At 39.7% G+C, this 15690-nt stretch overlaps 1 protein-coding gene and 1 long non-coding RNA gene across 3 annotated transcripts in view; one reads left to right on the forward strand and one right to left on the reverse strand.

The window, feature by feature from the left end:
• Positions 1-15690, reverse strand: part of LOC124863515 (glutamate receptor ionotropic, NMDA 2B-like) — a 246203-nt gene that overhangs the window by 208855 nt on the left and 21658 nt on the right. The gene's annotated exons all lie outside the window — the stretch shown is intronic.
• LOC124863516 lies at positions 226-3560 on the forward strand. The gene is made up of 2 exons (XR_007037145.1): positions 226-1827; positions 2205-3560. It is a non-coding gene; the product is annotated as an uncharacterized LOC124863516 (long non-coding RNA).

The following is a 15690-nucleotide window of genomic DNA, read 5'->3' on the forward strand; positions in this document are numbered from 1 at the left end:
GAAACAGAAGATGTAATGTAGAAATAAAAAGATCAATGTTATTGCATAGACACAGAAGATTTTAATCCATAAAACAACACTGCAGTAAAACAGGGTTTGCCTTGCTTTCACGGACCTTAATTAGTTTATGAATTACATAAAAATAGTGAATATTCTACAAGATTTTGTGCTTTGCATTAGTCAGTACCATAGCTGGTTCAATAGCCTCCAACAAAGATTAAAATACTGTAAACTACATAATACAGAAAAATAATCACTGATCAATAAAAGCCGCACGTGAAAGATTTTTATTAAGGATGATTCAACAAAGTAAACTTTCTTATTGGAATAGGTTATTTCTTTAAAATATTTCAGACAGTAGTTAAATTGTTTTAGGTTAACAGCAGTGCTGCCTTTGGTAGCGCTGTTTTCATAAGTTTCTGTTAAACCCTTTTATTTTAAACTGAGGCCCCTCCAGATAAGTTGCTGCTTCAAGAGCGTCGCATCATATTGGTTAGTGGTCCTTCCTGTAGTTTACTTTTGCAAGATGATGCCAAAGTATTGCAAGATCCCAAATTACTTTTGTGAGATCCTGCACAAGTATGTCGGGATCCTTTTTCTTTTTTTTTTTTCTCGATGTCCCTTACACAGTTAAGTATGTTAGTGCCAGGTGTGAATGAGTTGATGCCTAAGACTCCTTTCTTTAACTAAGAAAGAAATTAGTTCTCGTGTTGCACCATTATATTGGCAGAGTTGACCACTAAAGACTGCTCACTGTTTTTATTTCTGACGACACTCAATTTAAAAAAGCTTTGAAGAAGCCCCCGCCACTATTGTTTGTGGTACACCCTTTTTGGTAGAAAAAAGAAACGGTGACAGTGACAGACAAGATGATTTATATTTTTAAAAAACATCATGGAATGAGACGTCACAATTTAGATTCCCTGTGTTAGAACCCTTGCAACATAGTCAAGCCAAGCACTAGTCATATATCACATGAAATGAAATAACGTTGCTTAATTTCATGCCACAATATGCAGATACTCTGTCTGCACTGATGAAGATTCATCTCACTTCGGGATGCCTAATGGTCATAGATGGTCTGACATACTCTAACCCACTTTGAGATTATTCATGTAATAACTATTTGACCACTTGTAGGCACTCATAGACTTTGAATAGGGCATTTAACTTTTATCAATGGAACATTAGACAGGAAAACATTTAAAACATGGATATATTTCAAAGATGTGACAGGACCTGATGCGCTACAAATGCTCTTTATTTTTTCCACACTTGGACCCACGTAGCAAGTCTTGCCAGTGGCAAGATTACAGCAGCTTTATGAAAATTCAAAGCAATGTTCAAATCCACTTCTGCAGGAAGTCTAACACCTCTACCACCAACTACACATTGTATTAATGCAGCAAAAACACACTTGGCATTAAAGAAATCAAAGACGCAGATATTTTTACTATTGTTTTTTTGCCCTCTATCTTTGTTTAAAAAGCGATAATTTATTAACTGACTGCACAAATTCAGGGAAGCCTGTGAATACATTAAATAGAAAAAAGGTTATTTAAATTCACCCGCGTTTAATCTTTTATAGACCCCTCTAATTCATATCAACCTTGGATAACACACAAAAAGAGCTATCTCCTTGTTACCACCCTGGGATGAATATTGACTGATGACTTTCATTTTCAGCTATCGGCCCTGATGCTAATTTTACATATTTTTTAATTAACTCCAGGTATTCTTGGAGAAGACTAACTGATTAGAAGCTGCAGAAGGGTTAAGGTTTCACCATCCTAGACCTCAGCACAGCTATTCCGCTTATTCTTTAATGTAAGCACCCACACAGCCACTCGTACTGACACATACAGAAGCTACCTTCATGTGCAACCTTTTTATGTGTGATATTTTTTTCGCACTTGATCATCACAATTTTCTTGACTACCAAAAGCTGTCATGACTCTCTCTGACACTTTCTGTTTCTCTCTTTCTCTCTCTCTCTCTCTCTCTCTCTCTCTCTCTCTCTCTCTCTCTCTCTTTCTCTCTTTCTCTCTCTCTCTCTTTCTCTCTCTCTCTCTCTCCTCTCTCTCTCTCCCTCTCTCTCTCTCTCTTTCTCTCTCTCTCTCTCTCTCTCTCTCTCTCTCTCTCTCCCTCTCTCTCTCTCTCTCTCTCTCTCTCTCTCTCTCTCTCTCTGTCTCTGTCTCTTGCAGCCTTCCCGGGCCGCTGTGTCGAGATCTGCTCTGTTGGAGGATGATGATGAGACTCCCCACAGGGATAATGACATCTAAGAGTGTCTCTCCAACGGATGTCCCCTGGATTTAATGCCATCCAACGCTTAGCCCGAAAGAGATGTGCAGCCCCGAGACAGCAGCACAACACAGTGACATGCGTGGACAGCCAGCTTGGCCAGTTCGACAGGCAGCAGCCGCTGAGATACACAAAGAGACAGTTAGTCAGACTGGCCGACTAACCGGCAGACATCTGGCAAGAAAAGAAGCAGCCCAGACATGAACAAACACACTGACACAGGTGAAAAACTACATGAGGTGGATGGCATCAGAGTAAGACCAGACTCCACAAAGCTTCCAATCCACCCCTAGTATCGGGGGAATATCTACTGCTGTCAATATAAAACTATCATGATGATGTCATACAGTATATTATTTGACATGTTATCAGCTAGCTATGGAAAAACCACTCAACCTGTAATGAAAAGGACCACTTTTCATGAAAATATTATTTTCTTAGGGGCAATCAAGTGATCACCTATAGTGTAGCCAAAGGTTTTGAGACAAACAGTTTTAGCAAATTTTTACAGTGGCAACTTGCGCTGAGCCTGTGTTGCTATGATGAGTGTTCAGATGAAATGCATATATTGAAAAATAAATAAAAATTCACTTCATCGTGAAAAACTCATATGCACCGTGTTTATCCCTGCAGCAAAATGACCTGCTGGCTTCATTTAAATGATCTCAGGAGAAACTGTTAACGAGGACAGGGCCGCCGATATCGATGTCATTTTGATTGAATCAGAGAAGCAGAATGACTCCTTTAAAAAGCAGGGCGCATTCTTCTTTTGTCAACCATGGTTACCTCCAAAGATACATGTGCTGTCATTACTGCTTTGCATCAAAATTGCTTCACAGGTAGAGCTATTGTTGCTATTAATATTGCACCCAAATCCAATAGTTATTTAATCATCGAGAATTTTAAGGAGAGAGTTTTAGTTGCTGGCAAGAAGGCTTCAGTTTGACCAGGAAGGCTCAGCGGGTGCCAGGACTGTGCCCTAAAGAGGATTCAACTAAGGGATCGGCTTGCCACCAATACAGAGCTTGCTCAGAAATGGCAGCAGACAGCTGGAGACGTTTGGACAACAGAACGGTTTCAAGAAGGGCAGCAAATGAGAGACTATCTCAAAGAAAAAAGACAAGACTGATATTCTGTACAAGCCAGGACTAAGTATGGCTGTAAGGTCTGGACTCCAGAAGACTGAAATAAGGTTATTTTCTTTGAAGAGGCTTCTTTCAGACTGTCTGAGACATAAAAAAAATAAATTAATAAATAAAGATGAGTATGTGATTCCTGTCAACATGAAGCATGCTGAGACCATTTACGTATCTGTGAGATTGCCTCATCCAGGGGAGTATGCTCCAGGGGAGTATGATCAAAACGCTGACATGAATGAATTTGATCAAACCACTGATCAATTTAGCCAAGAGACCCCTGACAAAACTGGCTGAAGAACAATGCTTGTCCAGCACAATGGAGCAGGATGCCACAAGGCAAAAGTAATCACGGCAAAAATACAGACAACTCAGAATTTTTCGTTGAAGCTGATATCCAATATCCCAAAGTGAAATGAAATAGAATGCTTGACAATGTAAATGTCAACACGTTGCATAAAGTTGTATTTCTCAATGAGATGTCATGATCTGCATGTGTTTGTGTTTGGTTAATTGAACCCACTTGTTTTCCATGTAGTTCTTTTCACCTCAATTGTATTCAATTTCCTGTTTTCTGTCCCTTCACTGTTGGGATCTCTGTGGCTGTCTCCCTGGTTTCTGTGTTTCCTTCTTGTCTGTAAGTTCATCATTTATTTTCAATAAAACATATCCATTCACCGTGCGCCTGCCGATGTCCTGTTGCTGCTTTGGTCCTCAACAAACTCAAAACATGACAGAAGAACCCAACCAAAAGAAAGACCAGGCAACAGGTGTTAAGGTCATTACTCTTTTTCGACACTGGCGATTCCACCCTTAACAAGTGGCCTGCAGCACTGCTCTCCACTTCCTCAGAGCAGGACACTGGAATAAATAGCAAGCTATGCAGGCAAGCTCTGAGTCCAACGCCTCGCACTTCCTCAACGAGGGTCGGCAAAGTCCTGCGCCAGCACGCCCCCACCCTGCTTCCTGGCACCAGCAAGGGCTTCGGTGACCGATCCAACCCATTTGGCTGTTTAGTCAGTGACTGACACAGATTTTTTGTTTGCTTTCCCAGAGAATGCTTCAAGCCGCTTTGAGGTCCCAAAGCCTGCTCCACGCCACTCCAAGATCCATGAACCTACTTCTCACTCCCTGAAAGCACCGGGGCCTGCTCCTAGGCTCATGCTGCTGCTGCCTCCTCGTAGTCCAGCTCCTGAGGTCTCCGATGAGGGTGTCCAGGAGGACCCGTCTTGTGCTACAATACCTGAGGTCTCTGGCGAGGGTGTCCTGGTGAACCCACTTCCAGCTCTAGTACCTGACTTCTCCGACAAGGAAGTCCAGGTGGATGCACCTCATGCTCCATTACCTGAGTTCTCAGACGAGGGTGTTCAGGTGAAGCCGCCTCTTGTTCCCGTCCCTGTGTTGACCGATGATGGTGTCTAGGTGAACCCGCCTTGTGTTCCTGTCCCAAAGCTCCTTTGTGCTTCGGAGCTCCTCCGTCAGTCCCGGCTCCAGAGCTCCTCCATAGGTTCCCCCCTACAGATCCTTTCTGCCAACTTACTGGTGAGGTTCTCCATGGGTTCTCCATGAACCTTGACTGCCGGCTTCCAAGGTTCCTGCATTGCTGCTGGCCCCATAGGTTCTAACATCGCTGCCGCCAGCCTCCATGGTTCCTGCATCACTGCAGCTTCCTCCAGAACACTGTGCCTCTGCAGGACGACCACCAGGACATCCTACTGAACTTTGGGTTTTGTTTTATTTTATTGCCCTCCCTCCAAGGCCCCCTCCTCCTGCCTGGTTCAGGTTGTTTTTTGTAGTTTGTTTCACCTGATTTTAATTTAAGTTCCTGTTTTCTGTCCCTTTATTGTTTGGCTTTTTGTTGCTATCTCCCTGGTTCCAGTGTTTCCTTCATGTCTGTAAGTTTATTATTCCTTTTCATTAAAATATATCTATCCACTATGCGCCTGCAGATGTGCTGTTGCCTCAACAAATTCAAAACATGACATAAACGACTTAAAAACTTAGGATTATTTTATTATTGAATTTCAATATGCCATTGAAACAACTGACAAAAAGGTCCAGCATCACTGAAGCAGCAAAGGCTGTGGAAAAAACAAGTTTCTTTTGGCCTCAACTGTAAAAAGTCAACATTACATCTACAGAGACTCACTCTTCATTTTACAATTTATTTGAAACAATTTAAATAGCCATTGTAACTCCAAAACTCTATTAACTTTAGGAAACTGCTCTGCACCAACCCATCATTCTGGGGGGGCAGAGGCTCTGCTGGGCGAACAGGTTGTTTAATGATCCCCATGTATCCTTCATGTACCATTGGTGTTTGAAAAAGACAGAAAAGCAGGCAGGTGCTGATTACAGAGACGTTTGCACAGCAGCCTGGACTTAACTAGTGGGTTTACTATTAGGTGAATCAAGCCTCTCCCAGACATTTTTAAGCAAGGTCTGAGGATAACCTCATCTGCATTAGTGCTATGTGTGAAATGACCAAAGTGGACATGATGGGTGGACATTGACTTAGTCAGTAGAGGATTTTGTCACATTGCCCTGTTAGCAAGTATGTCTGAAGTAAGGGGCAGCACAGGCACTGCTCCATTATAACCAACAGTGCTTTTGTCAGTCCAGAGTTCCTGCAATGCTAGCACCATTTGTATAAGCTCAAATATTCATGGAAGATGGTCGTTTTTGATTGTGTCAAGCAACATAGTCATAATACTGAAACATAGTATGAAGTTGAATTCATGCCTCAGTATCTGCTCTATCATTTGCCTATCTGAAGAAACGTCTATGACGTAAATTTCATCATCTGTACCAGCCCAACAGGGTCTGCCAGGACTCTCAATGGACCCTGGCTGTGCAAGCTGATGGCAACAATAAAACAACCATTAAAAGACTGGCACTAGACAGACAGTCAATGAATAAAACACTGAATCAGATTACAAGCAGAAGAAGAAAAAGAACCACAAAAAAAAAAGACATTTGTGGGGACATTTGCTTTTTAGACTAGTTTAGGTAATTTGTATTTTAGAGACAATGACTTAACATCTGCGCTTATATCCACGTGAGAAAACACTTCATCATTTCCTTTTCTCATCTTAGTACGCAGTTAAGACTTCACAGCATTATGACCTGCCAAACCAAAACAAATAAGAATATGACTGCGTGTGAGGCCAAAGCAGTGTGTGTTTGTGGATCTAGAGAAGTTTGTGGAAACCTTAACCCCTTTTATACTCTTGTCCCGATTGTCTACTAATGATTCCAGTCCTAATGCAGCCAAATTGCAGTTATTGCATATTCCATGCATACCAAGGCTTATATTGGAAGCACTTTACTGCCCTCTAGCAGTCAGAGTGTCAGCGATATTAGGTTGTGATTTTTACAGTATTACGCTGTATTTGAAATTAGTTGATCTTGGACCACGATGGATTGCATAAAAACTAATGTCATAATTTCAAAATCCTTTTAATTCAAAGAAGCACCGCTAAAAACAAATCTGTATAACTGGAACTGGAAATTTTGTGTAATTAATATTATACCCAGTTAAGCATAATGTCACTAATTGGCATTTTACCTAAACCAATATCTATTGTTTGTGCATATAACGTGTTCTCTGTAAGTAATGACCATAAACTAAAATGTTTGCCGGTTGGGAACTAAGTGTAAAATAAATGTTCAGACTGTTTGCTGATGCACCAAATACAAAGTGTTTACTTATCCATATTTATGGATGCAAATGAACCCAAATGGTAGCACTAAATAAGGGGGGTCATGTGTAAAAGATGATCTGATGCCAGCTCAGGTCAGGAGACCTCCAGAGCCTTTCTGTGCCTGTCGCCATGGCTACCCAGAGGACTCCATTTGCAGAGAAACAGTCAGCAGGGTGAATCGCTCCAGTACCTTCAATTAGCAACCCATTATCATTCATGAGTTTGTTTGTGCAAAACTGTGAGATTGAATTCCTGTTAGCCCTTTCTCCCTGCACTCGCCCGGCTGATATAACGGTAAAAGATGCCGTGGATTTTGCTGCAGCAGCCCTGCGTTGAGTTCCAGCTCTGCTGCTGTGCTCTGTTGAGCTGATATCTTCTCCACTGAGGCCCGGCTCATCCAGCTGTCTCCCTAGTACGATGTCAGCTGTACTTGCAAGACATGAAAAGGTAATAAATTAGCAAAGGGGCTCATTGAAAGAAGCGTGGTATTGAGTTTTAACCTGGATGTACCTCTGACATGAGCTTTTGAGAGTAGCCATTTTGCATATAGATTTGAGAACTTCGTATTTTATTCAACAATATAGCACTGCCAGTGTCATTGCACATTTAATGGCAGAAATAACATCTTGCCGCCTTCTAAATCTGCACGATGACCAGAAAAACAGCAGACATGCATAGCAGATGTTATGCATTCACTTCTCATCTTGAATTGCCAGTAGGCAGAATGTCCATTGTTATGATCACAACACTAACTGTTCTCTCTTGTTCAACAACAACATATTTCCCTTGCTACAACACAATTAAACAAAGTTCTGTAATTTTAGCTGCTTTGAGTGCTGTTTCTGCTCTCCTTCCTGTTTCATATGATATAATGCTATTGACCCCAGTGGCACCAGACCCTCCATATCAAGTTATCATATTTACGCAACCGCTAAGCTCTTGAGCTATTTCACAACACTGTCAGCCCTGAGTCGCTATGCAGGGACGAGGATTGCTGTGGACATTCTCAATTTATTGTTGAAAATTGAGTTGCAAGTAACAAGAGAGAACCTGAGAAAGAGGAATGGGAGGAGCAGACTGAGTAAGACAAAGAGAGGAAGAGGGAGAAAAGAAAAAGTGAGCCCTGTATATTTTATTCAGTGGCAGCGGAGTACAGTTCATAATAAGGCCAGACTGATTCACAGTTTTAATTAAAAAGTAGCCTTATAGTGCCGGTGGTAACATTTTGATTTATGTAGACCCAACTACAGGCTTCCATCACCACAGAGTGAGTTCACTGTAGAAGAAGGTGGGTAGGGCGAGGAGCAGATGGGGTGCTCACACTCATAGGGAGAAGAGGCATCTCATTCCTCGCAACAAGGTGGTAGGCTCTGTTGGTATCTCTGTGTGAGAGAGTCAGACTGGGTATGTACATTTCTGTCTGTGTATGACATGAATGACACTACTGACTTTAACTGCTATTGCTCATCCAGGAGGAGTGACTGCTACAAGTCTCTGACTCGATTCAATTTGCTGGGTTTCCTTAGACAGAAAATGTTTTTATCCAATTTGAATAAATAACTGAATCTGATTGCACTGTTCAATGGTTGGGATTAATTGGAATGTATGTACCTGACTTTTGTGAAGTGCCTTGAGACGACATGTGTTGTGAATTAGCGCTATATAAATAAACTGAATTGAATTGAATTGAATTGAATTGAATTGAATTGAATTGAATTGAATTGAATTGAATTGAATTGAATGATGAAATGGTTTTCTTACATTCTTGTTTGGTAAAATTTAAATGTTTCAAATCATCAAGCTAATTTTAATATTGGGCCAATATAACTTGAGTTATCCTTCTCTGATAAAAGCATTTTTTTAAATAATTAATTTAATTTAATCAGGGAAAAATCTATTCAAACCAATCTGGCCCTATGCAAGAAAATAACTGCCTTCCTTGTTGAATCAGGAGTTAACTGTGGTTAGCCACATTTATTGGTTCAATCGCATTAGCTACACCCAGGCTTGGTTACTGCAAGACCTTTTGAATCAAGAAATCACTCAATCGAACCTGTCTGACAACATGAAAGAGACTTCCAAAAGCAACACATTGTGCACCAATCTAAAGAAATTTAAGAGCAGACAGAGAAACCAAGCATTGGCATCTCTCTGTCTGGAAAGGGTTATACAGCCATCTTTGAGATTTTGGGACTCCAGTGAACTACCGTGAGTGCCATTATCTGCACAAGAGAAAAATATGGAAAAGTTGTGAATCTTTCCAGGGGTGACTGGCCTGGCAAAATACCTCCAGTAGCTCCACTGACTAGCTCCATCATAGCCTTATAACATCATACCAGCAGTCAAAGATAGTGGTAGTAGTGTGATGATCTTGGGTTGCTTTGCTGCTTCAGAAACTGGACAATTGACTATGATTGATGGAACCATGAATTGTGCTTCTTTAGCAGAAAACCCAGAAGGAAAATATCCAGTCATCAATTTATGACCTTAAGCTGAAGTCCACATGAATTATGCATCAAAACCAACAAGTCCACCTCCTAATGGCTGAAAAAACAAAATGTACATTCTCGAGTTACCTAATCTGGACTTCAATTCAGTGAAGTCCACATTAGGTAATTTCCTGTGAATTGTTGCGGCATGACTTTAAACAGGTGATTCAAAACCCCCCAATGTGGCTAAAAAACAACTCCGCAGAGGAGAGTAGGTCAAGGTTAAGTATAGCTGCCGATTAAACAGTGACATTTAGCGTGGGTTTGGTTAATAATTATCAATTATTAATTATAAATAACTAATTGTAATTATTAAGCGCTTCGAGCCCATAATCACAACACCAGTGGACATCTCTGATTTCTATTTGCAAATAATGATTTTTGGTTAAGAAGATTATTTTTTTTGAATTGAGTTATTTTATTATAATTTTTGATAAATATTGATTAATCGATAAGCATAATCCTTGCAGTAACATTATTACTGGGTCATTGCTGTGACGTGTGAATAGCACTTCTGTAAATTCTGTGGCAGTGGCAATTAAGTGAACAAATAGATGGCTTCTCTAAGTTGTTATGCTCATGCTACAGATATCTGATTTAGCTGGTGATCAAGATGTTCATGCTGCAGTATCAGCTGTGAAGGAAGGTAAGGCTGGAGAGGTATTTACCTAAGGCAGCATGTCTTCCTACACCATTAAAACACAAGGCTGATCCACAATCGTGTGCCAGGGGTATGTTTTAGATGTGTATCTGCTCCAGCACACCTGATTTAAATGATTGCATTACCTCTTTAGCATGCAGTTAAGTGCTGCAGAAGCCTGTTAATAACCCATTTAGGTCAGGTGTGTCAAATTCCAGTCCCCAAGGGACAATGTCCTGCTTGTTGGAGATTTGTCCCTGTCCCAATTCAACTGACTTAGATCATGGAATTGCCTTCTAAAAATGTCATCAGGTCCTGCAAAAGCCTGTTAAGAACCCACAGATTTAGGTCATGTGTGCGGAAGCAGGAACACATCTAAAGCATGTAGGACACTGGTCCTTGAGAGTTTTTCCTTGTGATATTCTCTAATAATGTTTTTTATGCAGCTTTCTGCTTTTAGATAAAATTTTATAAAAGGTAGAAAATACTTTTTAAACATTTTGCCATGATTGCAGCTGACTGCAATGTCAGCACATTTAGTCATCAGATGTAATCGTCTAATGGCAGCAGCTTTGTTGTTACTAGGAAACAGTTAAAAATAATGTAGTGTACCTAACTACATTACTACCAGTTCTCTACATAGCTTATGGTACTGGTCAGCTCAGAACAGGCAGGAATCCAGGAATAATGCTTGAAAACTACATTAAAGATCTACTTTACTAAGCTTATATTCATGACTTCCCATTGCTATATTATTTTCCAATTCAAAACAATGGGAAAATCTGTTTGAATAGTGAAGGTGAAAAGTAATCTTCAAAAATATTAATATTGGTGTCCAAATGTGGTTAAAAAGCAGTTTGGGTTAATCAATTAGGATAATCAAGGCTGACTTTAAAGATAGTTTCTTAAAGCTGAATGTGGTCAGGACCAATGGGCTAAAAGGTGTATGTTGAACATATTTTTCCATCCTAAATAAAGACAAAGACTGGCCAACCTTAAATGGCCATAAAAAGATATCCTGTGTTTTGGAGGGTTGGTACACTATGTAAGTTACTGGTCCGCTTAGGGTGGCTGATATAGGATCTTTACATTTTTTGCGGAGATGCTAATAAAAATATTGTCTGTAATAGCATTATAATAGCACAATTGACTATGATTGATGGAACCATGAATTGTGCTTCTTTAGCAGAAAACCCAGAAGGAAAATATCCAGTCATCAATTCATGACCTTAAGCTGAAGTGCACATGAATTATGCATCAAAACCAACAAGTCCACCTCCTAATGGCTGAAAAAACAAAATGTACATTCTCGAGTTACCTAATCTGGACTTCAATTCAGTGAAGTCAACATTAGGTAATTTCCTGTGACTTGTTGCGGCATGACTTTAAACAGGTGATTCAAAACCCCCCAATGTGGCTAAAAAACAACTCCGCAGAGGAGAGTAGGTCAAGGTTCCTGTACAGTGATGTACAAGACTCAGTTCCAGTCATTACAAGCATTTGATGGCAATTGCTGCCACTAAGGCTGGCACAACCAGTAATTAGGTTTAGGGGACTATCACTTTTTCACATGGGGTCAGGTTGGTTTGGATAGCTCTAAGTGAACACATCATTTGAAAACTAATCTGCTTTTTCAATTTATTCAGCTGTCTGATAAAATTTGCAAGAGGATGTGAAATATTTAAGTATGACAAAAAATGTTAAATCAGATTAAGTCTGTTATGAGGAAATACTTTTTCACAGCACTGTCACTTACAAATATTGTGAGAAAGGTAAAGGTAAACCTAAAAACATATCCTAAATATCTTTTAAAACAATAGCAAGTTAAAAACTGCAGCCATAGTTTACAAAGCCATAACAACTGATCCTCACTAGAAAGCTAGGAAGGTTACAGGGTTATACTAATAAGATCCCATATAAAATGAATCCAGGAGGTTGCACTGCTAAAGCTGTAACTTACCATAGCATGTGGTTGGCACATCAGAAAAACACCTTTTATCTGGGTCAAAATGTGATGAAATAAAGCACAATTCTTGAAACATGATGTGACATAAGTGTTGAAACATTAGTGTTGCTTTTGATGCAACCTGATAAAAAGTGTAAAACTCACTGCATTTAACTGTATCAATACATAATACAGTCTAGTTTTGCCTGTGATGTCATTGTCTTGTTTTATTCTTCCATATTTTGTTATTAACTGACTGTCTGGGGATAAAGTTCAATGCCCTGCAAGTACCCCAAGCAATCAAATAATTATTATTTGATTTAGTTGAAGAGTAGGCAGGGCTGCCATTAGTTGGAGCCTCTCCAAGTCTTCGACAGACCAGGATGAGAGTGCAGTGCAAAAACCAAATCAGCATAAAAGACATTAAGTAATGTTGGGTTCATCCATTTTGGTCGGACAGACCAACTAGGCTGTGCAGTTCGACATGCGCAGCTCAACAGGCGTTGCAGCTCTGATGTCACCCGAGATTATAAAACCCATAGAAACCAAACTTTCATTGCCATTTCCAGCATGTCTCATGGGACAATGCAACTGAGACGCATATCTGGAGCGACAGAAACTTGCAGGCGAGTTTAAATTCTCCTCCACACTGCCATTCCCGGAAGAGCTTGAAAGCTGGAATTCTGTCTGATACAAGAAGGTCAGAGGATTCATATACCAATCAAGGACCCCGTCGACACTCCGGTGCAGGTGAAAAACCCACAGAGGTTTATTTCCAAGGAGACCCCTTATTTTCAGTCGACTGTATCGGTTTCTCATATGTTCAGCAAGGTGCATGTTCATGTTTTTGTCCGGTTGATCCCAAATCAGCTTAGAGTTAGAAGTTGGACTTTTAAAAGTTTTCTATTCAAAGCTGGGCCTTGTGGCCTGACCACTCCTTTGTTTCAGTTTTATTACTGGAGTTTTTACACCGAGTTCCCCCCTCAGAGTTTCATGACTCTTTGTTTGAGATTTGGGGCAATCAGCTGTTAGTGGCTAAGGGCGCGGCCCCACCGTCTACCAGCTGATCGCCGCAATCGAGACATCAGCACATCAGGGGGGCTTCTCTTTTCAAATAAACCAAAATTGCACATTTTGTCCATAAAACTGCTGGTTTGATCTTCATAGACACTCAAGCGCATATGTTTCGTTTTATTATTAGTTAGGTAATTATTTTGCTGTTTTTTTTTAATAGTGCTTGTTAGTTAGGTGAAGGTTTTTTGGCCAGAATAGTAATTATATCAGGGCTATATGTTTCAATAAATGTTCACATACATAAAGAAAAGCCTTTGTGTTTATTTCATGCAAGAGTGATTTATCTGTCAAAATAAGATCAAAGTTCCCCCACCGTTAAGTATAGCTGCCGATTAAACAGTGACATTTAGCGTGGGTTTGGTTAATAATTATCAATTATTAATTATAAATAACTAATTGTAATTATTAAGCGCTTCGAGCCCATAATCACAACACCAGTGGACATCTCTGATTTCTATTTGCAAATAATGATTTTTGGTTAAGAAGATTATTTTTTTTGAATTGAGTTATTTTATTATAATTTTTGATAAATATTGATTAATCGATAAGCATAATCCTTGCAGTAACATTATTACTGGGTCATTGCTGTGACGTGTGAATAGCACTTCTGTAAATTCTGTGGCAGTGGCAATTAAGTGAACAAATAGATGGCTTCTCTAAGTTGTTATGCTCATGCTACAGATATCTGATTTAGCTGGTGATCAAGATGTTTATGCTGCAGTATCAGCTGTGAAGGAAGGTAAGGCTGGAGAGGTATTTACCTAAGGCAGCATGTCTTCCTACACCATTAAAACACAAGGCTGATCCACAATCGTGTGCCAGGGGTATGTTTTAGATGTGTATCTGCTCCAGCACACCTGATTTAAATGATTGCATTACCTCTTTAGCATGCAGTTAAGTGCTGCAGAAGCCTGTTAATAACCCATTTAGGTCAGGTGTGTCAAATTCCAGTCCCCAAGGGACAATGTCCTGCTTGTTGGAGATTTGTCCCTGTCCCAATTCAACTGACTTAGATCATGGAATTGCCTTCTAAAAATGTCATCAGGTCCTGCAAAAGCCTGTTAAGAACCCACAGATTTAGGTCACGTGTGCGGAAGCAGGAACACATCTAAAGCATGTATGACACTGGTCCTTGAGAGTTTTTCCTTGTGATATTCTCTAATAATGTTTTTTATGCAGCTTTCTGCTTTTAGATAAAATTTTATAAAAGGTAGAAAATACTTTTTAAACATTTTGCCATGATTGCAGCTGACTGCAATGTCAGCACATTTAGTCATCAGATGTAATCGTCTAACGGCAGCAGCTTTGTTGTTACTAGGAAACAGTTAAAAATAATGTAGTGTACCTAACTACATTACTACCAGTTCTCTACATAGCTTATGGTACTGGTCAGCTCAGAACAGGCAGGAATCCAGGAATAATGTTTGAAAACTACATTAAAGATCTACTTTACTAAGCTTATATTCATGACTTCCCATTGCTATATTACTTTCCAATTCAAAACAATGGGAAAATCTGTTTGAATAGTGAAGGTGAAAAGTAATCTTCAAAAATATTAATATTGGTGTCCAAATGTGGTTAAAAAGCAGTTTGGGTTAATCAATTAGGATAATTAAGGCTGACTTTAAAGATAGTTTCTTAAAGCTGAATGTGGTCAGGACCAATGGGCTAAAAGGTGTATGTTGAACATATTTTTCCATCCTAAATAAAGACAAAGACTGGCCAACCTTAAATGGCCATAAAACGATATCCTGTGTTTTGGAGGGTTGGTACACTATGTAAGTTACTGGTCCGCTTAGGGTGGCTGATATAGGATCTTTACATTTTTTGCGGAGATGCTAATAAAAATATTGTCTGTAATAGCACTATCATAGAAAACCAAAATAGAAATGACACAGCTTAACCAATAACTCTGAATGCTGTTTCTGTTTGAAAACAAGCTAGCACTGGTACTGCAGAACAGCTAGCTATTGCTTAAATATATCATTAGGCAACTTGTATGCAGATATTTATCGTATGTATTTCTGAGGATGTTGTGGGGGAGTTGGACCCAAGCACAGAGACAACAACTTTAGTCTCATGTTGAGATGATAAATTATTTAATTAAGTCTTACAGAAACCAAGGAACAGGCACGTAATGAAACTTTACAGCGTAGAATGGAATAGTCTGGCAAGAAGGAAAAGTAACTGGCTGCCCTTTAAAAACTCAGAAAGTGGATGTGTGGGAGTATGAGAACCAGAAATGACTAATTAGGAGAATGCAGAGAAATAAACAGAGGGAATAAAACAGAACACAAAAGGATCTTACCAACCGCAAGCTTAAAACTAACAAAAACATATGATTCTTAACCAATTCACAAAGAGCAGAACACAAAAAACGCAACACAAAGGGATGAACTGT

The sequence above is a fragment of the Girardinichthys multiradiatus genome, chromosome X (genome assembly GCF_021462225.1).
Source record: "Girardinichthys multiradiatus isolate DD_20200921_A chromosome X, DD_fGirMul_XY1, whole genome shotgun sequence".
NCBI lineage: Eukaryota > Metazoa > Chordata > Actinopteri > Cyprinodontiformes > Goodeidae > Girardinichthys > Girardinichthys multiradiatus.